We start from the raw sequence: 15547 nt of genomic DNA on the forward strand, positions 1-15547 counted from the left end.
CTCAACATTTTGAGTCTACCATCAATCTTTCTAAAGGAATTTTCATGTAATGTGGAAAGAAAGTCTGTTTCTCTTCAAAATTTCCACCTTATTCCCTCAGTTCTAACCAAATCACTCTTATTCAAGTTCTGAGATCTCCAGAAAATACTTTGACTTTTCCAGTCACATTCTGGAACTGCCAAAGAATAAGCTCTTTGTAAGTGTCTGTCCAGCACAGTTTAGCAAATAACGTCTCCTTTTTCACAGATCCTAACCTGTTTTATGCAAGTGATTGATAATTGATATTTTTCTTGTCATATTCTAACACTTCTTATACTTTGCTAACACTATCATTTTTCCTTTTTCTTCTTCAGGTCACTTAGTCTTAGAATTGCCTGTGAGAACACTCACAAAATGATAGGGCAAGAAAACATGATGGTTTATCTACAAGATAATAGAATCCACACACTATCTAAAGACATTCATTCTAAAGGACTTTGTCTTTGAGAGCTGAGAACCTGTCTCACTATAGGATTCACCATTCACCTTGGAGGGTTAATTAAATTTGACATTATGTACCAATTCTCCCAATTTGACTGAAATTATCTCTAAAATTCCTACATTCTTCAGCCCACTACATTAAAAATCCTGTTAATTTAATATTATTACCTGAGATGAATTACACAGTCTTGCTAGTTGTTACCATGTTAATAATAATCAGTTTTTCACAATTGAAAGTGCTAAATAGTTGTCTGATGGACATCTGGGTTGTTTCTAATATCTGTCTATTTCCAGCAATATTACATTAATAACATTGTTCATATGCTGTTTTTCACAATAGCATATATATATATATATACACACACACACACACATATATATATACATATGTAAGATAAGTTCTTAGATAGAGACCTGGAGGATATATACATTCACAGCTCACAAAAGGCTAAGGTTTTGAGGAAGCCTGTTCTTATGGGTTCTATACAATGAGTCTTGAATAATAAGAGCTTGTCATGTGCAAATTAAAATAACAGGCATTCTAATTTTTTGCTGGGAATGGGCTACATGGTGCTTTGAGTGAACAACAGATAAAATTCAGGAGCGTGGTTAGCATGGGAAAGTTATGGGTTTGAAGAGTTTTCTAGGAGCTGATTATGTAAGGCCTTTTCTGCTTTAATGGAAAGTTTTGATTCTATTCTCAGAGCAATAGAACACTCTAAATGAAAGGCTTAAGTAAAGGAGTGAATAAAAATTTTTAAATAGTATGCTGGATACTGGGTAGAGAACAGATTACAAGCAAGAGTGTCAGCAGGAATCTTAACTAGAGGCCGTTGCAGTAGTTCAGGTACAACATAGTACCGGCTTACACCTGGATCACGGCAGCAGAGATGAAGATAATTACAATTTGGGATAAAATTTGGAGGAAAAACCAACAAGACTTAAAGGAGGGTAAGAGATAAGAAAGATGAGATATGTTTTTCCTTATTCTCTCAAAAATTAGATAGAAGATCAGTTTGAGATAAATTATTCTCCATGGAGCAGTCTGCTATACCCTGTTGTGAGGAGTAGTAGAGCCGTGTTATGCATCAGAAGCACAGACTGGACACACACTCAGACATAAACACATGCAGTCACACTACTGAATACAAATTCTACTCCTGCTCTGACATTGCCTGTTAGTTGATGAGCACATATACCTTCAGCTACAAGGCTGAGGAAGGTTCTTCCATTTCTCTCTAGAAGACACAGGACACAATGAAGCAGGTAGAGTCTCTAAGGGTCTCAAAGATGCACTGCAACAGGGAGAAAAATTACCACTTCAAAACCATATAAGATAGATATGTTGACACACACTTATTTACAACACCTGAGCAGTGGGTGTGGGTTCTAATTTCACAAAGCACAGAGAGGATCTGGGTGGGGCAGTTCCACTCTCCATCTCCAGCTCCAAATTAGAGACAAACAGGAAATAATTGCTTTGTTGCCTTTGGTTCCCTTGAGGGAGAAACAGTTTGTTGATAGCAAGCCATAGGAAAGCTCACCCATGGAGGAATAACGATAATAAGCACAAAGCAGCTGCTAGGAATTGGTGATTCACACACAAAGCTTCTTCCTTCTTGGTTGGCATTGGGGAAAATGTGAGTCAGAATCCATAATGAACCAAGCCAGAGACCAAGTGTGTTAACCTAAATCTCTTGTTTCTGAACCCCATGTTATTTCTAGAATACCAGAAACACTCTCATACTTTCACTCTCTGAACAAAAGATTGAGAGACTTTATATCCCATAACCACAACTGGATCCTGGGGAATAGACCATAGTTTCTATAAATGTTGGTCTTCTGCCCAAAGGCTATGGAGTCAGCATTCTCTTGGTGCAAGTTTCTCACAATACCATAGAGTAAACATTAAAGAGATGCTTTCCACTAAACCTCTTACAAAACTGATTCCAAATTTATTACATACATCTCCAACTCCATTTCTTTGAAACCATGTAGGAGATAAATATCCTGTGCTTGTTATTTGAGGTGAAGGTGTGTTAATATTCATATTATTTTGTGTTAATTAATTTCCTCTATTTTGTGTTAAAATCAATCTATACTTGGAACTGCTGTTTGAGTAGAGTCTTGTAAGGTATCTAGACTGCAGAAATGGTTTCTAGGTCCTGTGGATCATGGTTGATAATCTGTTTCTCTGAATATAATGCTACAATTGACTGGCCTGTGTACCTAAAAGTCAAGAGTTGACTAGATTTCCTTCTCAAGCCATAAGAACATCGTTGGCACCTCCCTCTTTCCCTACATGCTTGGAGATAAAAATAAAATCTGTGACTATGCAGGATTTCTTAATTTATTAAACTGTATGAGAAAAAGTGTCTCTTTGAATTAAGAAATGACATTACTATTTCGCCAGGTACCAGATACCATTTCCTAGAAGAACTCCATCTTTATCCTCTGCTATCCCAGTCCCTACCATTTTTCTGAATGCTATTCAAAACGTACCCTCGGTAATAGCTTATCATTTAATGACAAAAATACACTTACATATGCATACACAAAAATGAAAAATAGGCAAAATGGTATTAATAGGTATTTCAGAGGAAAGAAACTCAAATGGACTAATAATCACATAAAACCTCAATAATAATTAGGGAAGACAAAATCTCAATAAGATTCTGTTTTATATAAATAGATTGGAAAATTTAAGTTAGAAACTGCTCTTTGTTGATAACACTGCATATTAATTGGAAGTCTTATTCATTTATAACAGAGAAACAATATAGTATCATGGTTTACAGTTGAAAATGTGCAGTGGACCATGCAATTTCTCTCTCATGTTTATGTCCTAAAGAAGTTTTGCACACATACAACTGGAGACATAAAGAAGAAGGCTCACAGCAGCATTGTTCATAATAGCAGAAAAGAAATGAAAAAAAAGTCCAAAAATAAATAAATTATGGTATTGTTACAGAAGCAATATTGTAGAGCAATTATATGCTATATTGGTGGATTATAGAAATGAAATGTTGAGAGAAAAAAGCAAGACTCCAACAACATGACAAAATGCAGAAGCAAAGACTTCGCATGTGTATACATACATCCCTCCAAAATTCCTATATTGAAACCCTAACCCCAAAGGTGGCTGCATTTGGAGATGGGAACCCTAAGGAAGTAATTAAAGTTAAATGAGACCCTAAGGATGGGACCTGATCCAATAGGACTAGTGTCCTTATAGGCAGAGATACCAGAGAGCTTTCTCTCTCTTTTTACACACATACACACACCAAGATGAGGCCATGTGAGGACATAGTGAGAAGGTGGACATCTGCAAGCCAGGAAGAGAGCTCTCACCAGAAACGAATCTGCCAGAACTTTGATCTTCTACTTATATACCCCAGAACTGTGGGAAAATAAATTTCTGTTGTCTAAGCCACCCAGTCTATGGTATTTTGCTATGGTAGCACAAGCAGACTAAGACATGTATGAATGTATGTATGTGTGTGTTTATATGTATGTATGGATATGCATGTGGATATATACACACACGCACATAAATATACAGAGAGAGAGAGGCAGAGACAGAGAGAGTTGCATATACATAGAAATAAAACTACAGAAATTCATTGGAATCATAAACATAAAATTCAAGCTAATCATTTTCTCTTGAGAGGAGACAGGAGGTAGGAAGTGGGGAAGCCCAAGGGTAGATTCAAATGATGCTTTTAAAAAAATAAATATGTACCAACAAAAGTACAGAATATATAGAGAAAAGTTAGCAAACACCAAGTGCACAGTATTGTGAATTATCCCAAAAGAAACACACCCATGAAATTATCAGCCAGATAAAGGAATGCTTCTCCATCATGCCCTTCCCAGTCATTTCTTCCAAAAGTAAATCTTATTATTATTCTTATCATCACATATTACTCTTGGCTGTTTTTCATTTCATAAAGGTGAAATAAAATTAAACAATCTGTATTGTTTTTATATTTTTATTATAATATATACTTTATATGCAATGGTATGCTCAGATGTTAGTGAACCACTCAATGCGTATTGATAAATACATAACAATACACAAGCATTGACATCGATTCAGAAATTCCTTTGAGCTCCTTCCCAGTCAATATCCTCCAGTAGCCCACCTAATCTCTTCGCCTTAACAGTAAGTTAAAACAGTTATAGAGTCGGCTCCGGTTCTGGCCCTGGAGCTAGAATTGGCAATAGAACTGGTTCTAGCTCTATAGCTGGTGCTAGAGGTGGTGCTGGAGCTAGCTCTAGCTCTGAAGAAGGCTCTTGTTTGAAACTGGTTCTATCCCCAACTCAAGCTAGCAGCAGAGCTAGTGGTACTGGATCTGATTCTAGGTCTGGAGCTGGCCCTACCCTTGGAACTGATTCTAGTTCTGATGATGGAACTGACACCGTTGCTGCCTCTACCTCTAGAGATGGTGATAGAGCAGGCCCTGAACCTGGCACAGGAAGTGGAAGAGGAAAAGGTTCACCAACATGACTGGCTTTCCATTTGCCTTTCCAAAGACAGAAAATACCACATACAGCCCAGATCTAACCCCGGGACATCTTCTCAGACTACAGTCTACCAGGTAAGTGGTCTGAGGTTACTCTTTGTTCCTGGTCCAACATCAATCTCTGGAGGCTTCCAGAGAAGCCCAGCCCCATCCCCCTCCTTGCATGCACCAACCCTCCAGTCCTCTCACCCTCTGGCTCTGCCTCAATGGGTAACAAGTCTGAGCACCCTTCTCCTTTTCTATTAAGGCTTCAGTAAGGCTGACATACTTTTCTGTAGGTCTCCCCTGGCCTCTCTCCTACTGGAACATAGACTCTGCAGGAACAGAGAGGGTAGTGTCTACTCTGTTCACTGCAATAAACTGGCACGCAGTAGGTGCTTCATGAATATCTGACAGATGAGGGAACAGTCTGTACCCCTGCCCACAGGTCTTAGTGACACCTCAACCTGCAGCTTATGGCTCATGGGACCAGTATGGTTTGGGTCTGTTCCCAGCTCCAAAGGCCCCAGCCAGAGGCTCTGACCTTCCTGTAGCTTCCTTGAGTCACCCACTGTGCTTTGTAAAGGCCTCTGTTTCTTAGTTTGCCTGGCTAGAGACTTGTCAATTATATTGATCTTGTCAAAGCACCAACTTTTGGTTTCATTGATTTTCTCTACTGATTTCCTATTTTCCATTTCAGTGATTTCTGCTCCAAATTTTATGCTTTATTTTCTTCTGTTGCTTTCAGTTTATGTTATCTCCTTTCTCCAGCTGCCTAAGGTGGATGATCAGTTTTAGATCTTTCTTATTGTCTGATACATGTATTCAGTGTTATAAAGTTCCCTCTAAGCACTGCTTTTGCTGCATCTCACAACTTTTCACAAGTTGTGTGTTCATTTTCATTTAGTTTAAAATATTTTAAAGTGTTTCTTGAGACTTCTTGCTTGACCCATGTGGTATTTAGATGTGAGATGTTTAATCTCCAAATATTTTGAGATTTTCCAGCTACATGTCTGCTATTGATATCTGGTTTAATTCCATTGTGGTCTGAGGGCATACTTTGTATGATTTCTATTCTTTTAAATTTGTTAAAGTGTGTTTAATAACCTACATTGTGGACTATTTTTTTCCCACTTCTTTTTTTATTTTTTATTATTTTTTAATTTTTTGTTTATTGCAGTAACATTGCTTTATAACATTGTATAAATTTCAGGTGTACATCATTATACTTCTATTTCTGCATAGATTACATCATGTTCACCACCCAAATACTAATTACAACCCATCACTGGACTATCTTAGTGAATATTCCATGTGAGTTTCAGAAAAATGTGTAATCTGCTGTTGTTGGATGAAGTATTATAGAAATGTCAGTTAGATCCAGTTGATTGATGGGGCCATTCATTACAACAATACCCTTACTGATTTTCTGTTTGCTGGGTCTGTTGCTTACTAATAGAGGGGTGTTGAAATCTCCAACTATAGTAGGTGATTTGTCTATTTCTCCTTGCCATTCTATCAATTTTGACACTCTGTTGTTAGATGCCTACACATTAATGATGGTTATGTCTTCTTGGGGAATGGACCCATTTATAATTATGTATGGCCTTCTTTATTGCTGATGATTGTTCAGTTCTGAAGTCAGCTTTGTCTGACATTAATATATCTACTCCAGCTTTCTTTGATTAGTGTTTACATGGTATATCTTTCTCAATCACTTTACTATTGTATTGTGGTAAAATATATACAAAGTAAAATTTACCATTTGAGTCATTTTTAGGTGTATAGTTCAATAGTTTTAAGAACTCACATTATTGTGCAACCATCACTACTACACATCTTCAGAACTTTTTCATCATTCCATACTGAAACTTTGTATCCATTAAACAATAGCTACCTATGTGTTTGTTTATTGTTGTTATTATCTACTACTTAATGAAGGAAATCATACGGTATAGGGACAGAGATTGGATTGGTGGTTACCAGAGGGGAAGGGGGGAGGGGGGAGGGTGAAAGGGATAATTCGGTACATGTGTGTGGTGATGGGTTGTAATTAGTATTTTGGTGGTGAACATGATGTAGTCCATGCAGAAATAGAAGTACAATGATGTACACCTGAAATTTTTGCAATGTTATAAACCAATGTTACTGCAATAAAAAAAATAAATAAATAAACAATAGCTACCAATTCCCCACTCCCCCAGCTCCTAGTAACCACCATTCTACTTTACTATGCACTCGACAACTCTAGGTACATCATGTAAGTGGCATCATACAGTATTTCTCCTTTTGTGTCTGGCATATTTCACTTAGCATAATATCTTCAAGATTCATCTATGTTTTAGCATGTATCAGAATTTTGTTCCTTTTTAAGGCTGAATAATATTCCTTTGTATTTGTAGACCACATTTGTTTATCCAGTCATCTATCGTTGGCCACTTAGGTTGCTTCCACCTTTTGGCTATTGTGAGTAATGCTGCTCTAAACACGAGTGCATGAGTATCAGCTTGAGTCCCCGATTTCAATTAATTTTTGTATATACCTAGAAATGGAATTGCTGGATAATATGGTAATTCTATTTTTAATATTCTGGGGACCCACAATAATATTTTCCATAGTGACTGCACCATTTAATATTCCCAACAGCAATGCGCAAGCGTTCCAGTTTTCCCACATCCTTGCCATCTGTTGTCTGGTTTTTTTTGATAATAATCATCCTAACGGGTATGAAGTTGTATCTCATTGTGGTTTTCATGTGCATTTTTCTAATGACTAGTGATGTTGAACATCTCACGTGCTTGTTGGCCATTTGTACATCTTCTGTGGAGAAATGTCATTGTATAACTTTCCCCATTTTTGAATTGGATGGTTGCTTTTTGCTGTTGTGTTTAAGTTTTAGGAGTTCTTTTTATACTCTGGATGTTAATCCCTTGTCAGATTTATGATTTGTAAATATTTTTTCCAATTCTCTGTCCACTCCTATGCTTCAAATTTATCAGTGTCTTTATATTTGAAGTGAATTTGTCATAGGTACGTATAGCTGGGTCTTATCTTTTTATCCACTCTTATAGTCTCTATCTTTTAACTGGTGTATTTTGTCCATTCATACTTAAAAGGATTATTGATATAATTGGATTAGTATCTACTTTATTTTACCTGCTTTCTATTTGTTGCACTTGTTTTTTGTTTCTATCTTCCCCTCTTTTTCTGCCTTCTCTGGTTTTAACTGTGCATTTTATATGATTCTATATACTTTCTTCTCCTAGCATGTCCATTATACTTCCTAAAAAATTTTTAATTGATACCCTAGAGTTTACAATATATATTTACAACTAATCTGAATCTACCTTCAAATAACACTATCCAGAGCATAGGTACCTTAGAACAGAGTATTCACAATTCCTCCCTCCCATCACTTAGAACATTGCTGTCATCATTTCACTTATCTATAAGCCATTATTTCCCTTTATATTGTTGTTATTATTACTTTGAACAGTTATTTATTAGGTAAATTAACAACATATAAAATATTTTATCTTACTTTCGTTTATTCCTCCTCTAACACTCCCCCTTTCATTATGTAGATCTGAGTTTCTGGTCTATATCATTCTCCCTGAAGAACTTTTTTTAACATTTCTTTCAAGGCAGGTCTACTGGTGACAAATTCTCTTGGTATTTATCTGTCTGAGAGAGTTTTATTTCTCTTTCACTTTTGAAAGATAATTGTGCTGAATACAGATTTCTAGGATTCTTATTTGTTAACTGGAGTCCAGGTAATGATACTTAAATTAACATCTTGGCTTTGGAAAGATAAATGCTTCCCTTATCTTCCACATGCACAAAGGCAAAACAAATCTAGGTCTCTGCTGGATTGTTTTATTTAAATAGAGTTTTAGGAACTGCCTCATTTAAATGCAAGAATTATATTGTGACCGACTGGGTAGCAACAGAGGTTTGCTTTCCCCCACGCCTCTCACACCTTTGGAAAGGAGTGAGGGAATAAAGAGGGGATTCCAGGACTCACTGGCATGATTGTTCTGCTCCACATCCTTCCACAGTAAGTGAAGTCTCTGTAAGAGCTTCTCTGCTGGTCACGCCCTCAGGAGGAAAACATTGACGTGGAGCTCCTCCTCCCTTGAGGGCTTTTCTGTCAATATTCAGGTTTATTTTTTGTGTATGTTGGTCAGAAGACCATTCAGGATGTAGAGGAGCAAGCCCATGCAACAGAATGACCCAGGGCCATCAGCCAAAGACAGCCAAGGCAGAAAGAGCCTCCAATCCACAGCTCTGTTCACAGATATCCGCAGGTGCAATTTATAAGCAAATGGGAGAGGATGGATTTTTGTAAAGACTTGGATTCACCCTTGCCTTCATGTCCCACTTCATGCAGAATCGTTTGGGTAGCAGGTACCCTGAATGGAATTCTAAAAAAATCAAAATCAAACAGCCAAATTTTGTGCAAAAATGACACTGAAATGTCCACACTTCCCACAGCTAGAGACTTAAGACTCACCACAAATGGAGGGCTGGCTCTTCCTGAGGAAAGGCATCCCTAGGACACATCAGGCCACCATCACTGTGTGGACACCCCATTCTTACTGGACTCGATGGAACACCTTCCCATCAGAATCAAGTACAGCAGGAGTCCTACTGCCCCACGCAGCAGAGCTGAACAGAGGAAACCCTCTCCCTGCAGGAGCAGGAGACACCCCTGGGTCGGCCTGTGACTACCCTGGCTAACCTGGGACTCTGGTACGCTCAAGGTGTTTTGGTTGTAAAGAGAAGATTCTCCATCAGAGACCGAGTGAGATGTACCTTCACTGCAATGTCAGCCCCTTCTGGGTAACTTTCCTTGCTCTCTTGGCCAGTGGAAGCTCAAGGATACAACAATGTATGTCTTCCTCTGCCGTATTGGTATGCCTTGCCTGCCTGTCATTCAGGAAATCACATCCTTGGACAGCTGTGCTACATCAGCAAGGTCCAGGGCTGTTGGGATCCAAGTGTGTTCTCAGCCTCTGGGCTGCACTAAAAAGGCCCTCCTGGCAGAGGGGAGCCCTCTGAGTGACACCTGCAGCCAAGGGGAAGGAGGAAGGATAAATCAGTCATCAGTGATTTATCTAGCTCCTTCCTTAAAGGTTGTATCCAGGGGATGATGTTGAAATAACTTAACAAGTTGCAGGCTGGAAGGCATGCAGGGCCCTATTGGTTCCCTCCTGGGCCAAGTGTCAACTCTTTAGCTCCCGATCATGGGGAAGCCCAGCGAGAGCACTTGGGTGAATTCAATGTCTGTTTACCACCTGGATTGGGTGTGCTTCAGTATGTAATCTATAAGGCTGTGTATGTGTGTGTTCATTGATTATCAGTCTTGGTGGTATCCCTCCTACCCAATATCCCTCATCCTCAATGCGCAGACTTGGACAATGAAAATAATTCAAGGTGGCTGTGAGCTCTAACGTCTCTGGGCCAGCTACCTCTTTGGGACATGTTGGTACGAACACGACTGAGTCTCTGAACTGGTGATTGTCCAAGACAGTGGACCTCAGAACTACATGGTCGTGGACTTTACCTTAGCCACTGAAGGAGAGTGTGAAGTGTCTTTCACTGGCACATTATAAGTGCCCTTATCCTGGCAAACCAGAGCTCACCTGGGATTCACGAGCCCCACACAAGGAGGAGTGGCCATGATGTGCCTAGAAGAGGGGCTGGGGCCTTCTAGGGTGATTCTGGCTTAAATCAATTATACGAGGAGTTCCAGTGATGCTGGAAATCCTAGTTCATAGGCAGCAGAAATGCTAACAGAAGGAGGCCTAGCTGTAGCCTTATACTCTGCATCACAAATCTTTCCCCTGGATATGAAACCAGCAAGAAAAGGAATTCTAAGGCCAGAGACAAGGATCCCAGGAGGATTCAAATCTTAGATAAAGGCCAATCATCAGCCCCCTACAGGGGGATTAAGGAGTCAAAGTTCTGCCTGCCCTTAGTCCACTGGCTAATAATCTTCCCCCTGCTTTTACATTTTCATATTTTACATTTCCAGGTTTTTAGAATTTTTCCCCGCTTAGTGCTGATGGAATTCCAGAGACTGATCTTGAAATCCATATGTTCCTAGTTGTTGGTCAAAAGGAACCTCAGTAAGAGGAGTAGTAAATGTTCCACTTCCTCCAAAACTGTAGAAATGTAGCCACCATCCTGGGTCAGGAAATGGTCCTTGTAAATATAACATTTAAAGAAATGCAAATTTCAGAGGTTGTTGCTGTGCCCTGTGAAGGTACCTCCCACCTGTCTATCCTAGGAGTTCTGAAGGATAGTCTCAACTCTTTGCCCCAGGTTAAGGATATTGAAACTATTTTATCCATTAAATAACCCAATGGCACTGCAAGATTTCTTATTTAAATGAGAGGATCTGCCTGCACCTCATTTAAATTAACATAGGAAATAAAAGAACAAAATTGCAATTCCCAATCTATCGAGAAACAGGATTTTAATATAATATTTAAGTGTAGGATTTGCTACTTACAACAAATACATATTGGCCTTCCCCAAATAATAAACATTTTTTTCCTTTGTACAAATGTTACATGACCTCCTCTAAATCCTCCTTCTTCCCAACCAACCTCCATCTCATGCAGTCTCATAAAGCTCAGGATGTGTTGGCAAATGGCACTTGCAGCTGCATGACATTTGACATTAATGGTTCTCAACTGGTCCCCTCCTCCACATTGGAGCTGGAGGACCAGCTAAGTGCACACTGGGTGTGTTGGCAAAGTCCCCACTGCTGAGTAGGGGCCTCATCTGAGCTTGTCACAGGACTTGGAGCAGGAGCTTCCGCTGGTACTGGGCTCCATGTTGGGGGCCTGGTTGCTGGATGTAAGGGCCGGCTTAACTTGGCGCGGTGTCTCCCAAGGACACAGCCTATCCTTGCCCCTGCCCCTAACTGCACTCTGCTCCAGGCACTGTGCTAACTGCTTGGTCACCAGCATCCCATTTGCTCCAGCCTTCTGAAAGATCATTTAGCATCACTCCATTTCATAGAGGAGGAAACTGAGGCCCAGAGAGGTGAAATGACTCACTCTATTACAAGGCTGGCCAGCAGTGGAGCTGGGATCCCTGCTCCAGGCTGTATGACTCCCCATGCCTGCATTTAAAGGTAAAGCTTCTCTGAGTTCCGAGAAGCCCACTCCTGCCAGCCTTGGTCTTGGCACTCACTTGCTCCAAAACTTCAGGATGGCATGTTTTTCTTGGCCTTGAAGGTGTTGTTGGCTGACTCAGATGGCGGCTCCAGCTCGCATGACACGTTGTAGCTACAGGACAGAGGGTCTGCTATGGGACTATCAGGAGCCACACTCAAGTCTCCGTCCCAGTGCCTACCCAGAAGCTGGAGTTCAGGTGCCCAGCTGTCACCAGGCAACAGGATTTGACACTGAACAAGGGGCTGTAGACATAGATCTCTGGAGCTGGCTCCCAGGGAGAGTCCCTCCCTGCCATCCTCAATTCTTGTCCTGCCTTCGTCTCTCCACCTTGCTGAGCAGCTCCATGGCCTGGAACCAAGCCCCAAAGTGCTCATCCAGCCTGATGGTGTAATTGTTGCGTGCTGAATGGAGCAACTTAATCTGGGTGATCACTGAATTCCTGGAGGCAGAGGGAAAGACAGGATTATGACAGGGCCTGGGTGGGGAGCTGCTATGAAAATTCTTGAATATATCTTTTGGTACACATATTATGCATTCCTGGTTTTTTTTGGTTTGTTTTTTATTTTAGGTTTAAGGGCATGGTTCCTGACAAGACTATCTCCATTTTAGAAGCCAGCCTCAATTTCTTGGGGTCTCCAGGCCACCTGCACTTCTGAAAATGTGGCTACAAATGTAGGGGTTCCCATGACCCCCTCAGTATGCTTTCCTGTTTTGTATGTATCTATGAGTGGTACATACAAAGTTGTAGATGATTATTTCATTGACTAGGATCTCCAGCATTATTTTGTTTTTTAAAACACTTTATTGACGTATGATTGACATACAAAAGGCTGTATGTAATTAACCTATAGAACTTGATGAATTTGAAGATAAGTATTCACCCAGGAAACCATCACCACAATTAAGGTCATAAACATATCCATCACCTCCAAAAGTTTTCTCCTTCCCCCTTTATTTTTATTTTTTTTTTTGTGAGTGGGAGCAAGCATTGTAAGGGTTTCAGCAGGCTTCTGCAGGCTCCCACAACTCCTACTCAGGCCTCCAATAGAACACAGTGCCCATTAAGACTTATTGGTCTGCCTACTCCTCTGAGAGGTGCTGTAGGGTAGCGTCTGTGCCTTGCTCAGGAGTAGGGGCATTGAGTTTATAAGCTCTGAAAAAAAGACTCTGAGGTCTCCCTCTTACTAACAGAGCATACCTGAGCAAATAAAAGATCTCTGAGGCTCAGGTTCTTCAAAGTGGACATAATAATAGTACTCAGTGTGAATTTGAAGGATGGTTAAATGAGCACATAATGAAAGCTTAGTAAATGTTAAGGTTTGTGGTCAATGTCTTTGTATCACTAGGGGTCAGCTATGGCTCATAATAAGACACTTGGTAATTGCTGAATGGATTCATTTGTTCATTCATTCACTTGTTCACTTATCAAATAATGATTAAGGCTCTCATAAAAGTAAGACACTGATGCCCTGGAGATGTAGTAGTGAATAATATAAACAAAATCCCTCTCATGAAACATACATCCAAGTGGGGGGGTGCAGAAAAAATTTAATGCAAAATAATTGGTAGGTAAATGGTGAAAAGTGCTGAGGTATAAAAACATCAGACATGGAATAGGGAGAATCAAGGAGAAATTCAGAAAAAAACCCTGGTTTACAGGTTTCTTGATCAAAAGAACCCAGACACCCCTCCAATCAAGTGGCTACAGGTCTGTAAACTGGTTTACACCACTACATACCTATTAGAATGGCTAAAATTAAAAGGACTGCTGCTATCAAGTGTGGTTGAAGCTACAAAGAAACTGGAAGTCTCATACATCACTCCTGGGAATGTAAAATGTTATTACCACTTTGGAAAATAGTTTGACAATTTCTTTAAAAACTAAATATATACCTAGCATATGACTAGGTATTTGCTCAAAGAAAAACAATATATATGTCTATGCATAGAATGACACAAGAATGTTCATAACAGCTTTATCTAATGACCAAACCATTAATTTGGGAAGAGCCCAAATGTCCATCAACAGGTGAATTGGCAAAAATCTGTAGTATATCCATACAATGAAACACTACTCGGCAATAAAAAGAATGAACTATTGATACATCTTAGAACATGGGGATGAATCTCAAAATGCTTGTGCTGAGGGGAAAGATGCACCAATGAAAGAATACATACTGTATTATTCCATTGAGATAAACTTATAGAAGATACAAATTAATCTATGTGACTGAAAACAAATCTCTGATTCCCTGGGGACAGATGGCAGGAGTGAAGAGGGAGCAGGGGGGTAGGCATGGAGAAACTTGATCATCTTGACGGCTTGTGGTGATATTTCATAGGTATATACGTATGTAAAAACTATTCAAATTGTATACTTTAAATATATGAGGTTTATTGTATGTAACTTATACCTTGAAAATCCGGGTTTTGTTTTAAAGAAACAATAACAAAATTAAGCATGATCATGTTATTCCTTTGTTGAATACCTTCCAATAGGTTACCAAATCACTCAGATTGAAAATCAAAAACTCTACTATGATGGTTAATTTTATGTGTCACCCTGTCTAGGCAACAGTTCTCAGATATTTGGTTGAAAACTGTTCTCGGTGTTTCTATAAAGGTATTTTTTAGATGGGATTAACATTGCAGTCAGCAAACTTTGAGAAAAGCAGATTGCCCTCCACAATGTAGGTGGGCCTCATCCAATCAGTGGAGGGCCTTAAGAAAAAGTCTGGCTTCTCACCAATAAAGAGAAAGTTCTGCCAGCAGGCTACCTTCGGACTCAAACTGCAACTTTTCTCTGGATTTCCAGCCTGCCAGCTTATCCTGCAGATTTTGAACTTGGCAACATCCACAATTGCATGAGCCAATTCCGTAAAATAAATCTCTCTCTCTCTCTCTCTCTCTCTCTCTACACACACACACACACACACACACACACACACAACCTATTGGTTCTATTTCTTTGGAGAACCTTGATCACCTACTATGACCTTAAGTGCCCTACAAATATGGTTCCATGATATCTCTAAACTTATTGCCTTCCATCCCTTCACCACTCAGCTTTGCTCAGCTACAGAGGCCTCCTTAATATTCCTGAGATGGTTCCAGGCACCATCTCACCTCAGTGTATTTCTAGCTACTGATCTTCATGCTTAGAATGCTTTTCCCTACATATCCCCATGGCTTGCTTACCTGTCTTCACATACCTCTTTGGATGTTACCTTTCCAATGAGCTCTACCTGGACCACACAATGTTAAATTAACCCCCCCAGCACTCTTGCTTTCCCTTTTGATACTTCCTTAATTCATACCAGTTTTTACCTATAAACAAAATTTAGAATTTATTTATTTATTTATTTCTGACAC

This window comes from Ceratotherium simum, chromosome 29, assembly GCF_057802395.1.
Source record: "Ceratotherium simum simum isolate JZ-2026a chromosome 29, ASM5780239v1, whole genome shotgun sequence".
Classification (NCBI taxonomy): domain Eukaryota; kingdom Metazoa; phylum Chordata; class Mammalia; order Perissodactyla; family Rhinocerotidae; genus Ceratotherium; species Ceratotherium simum.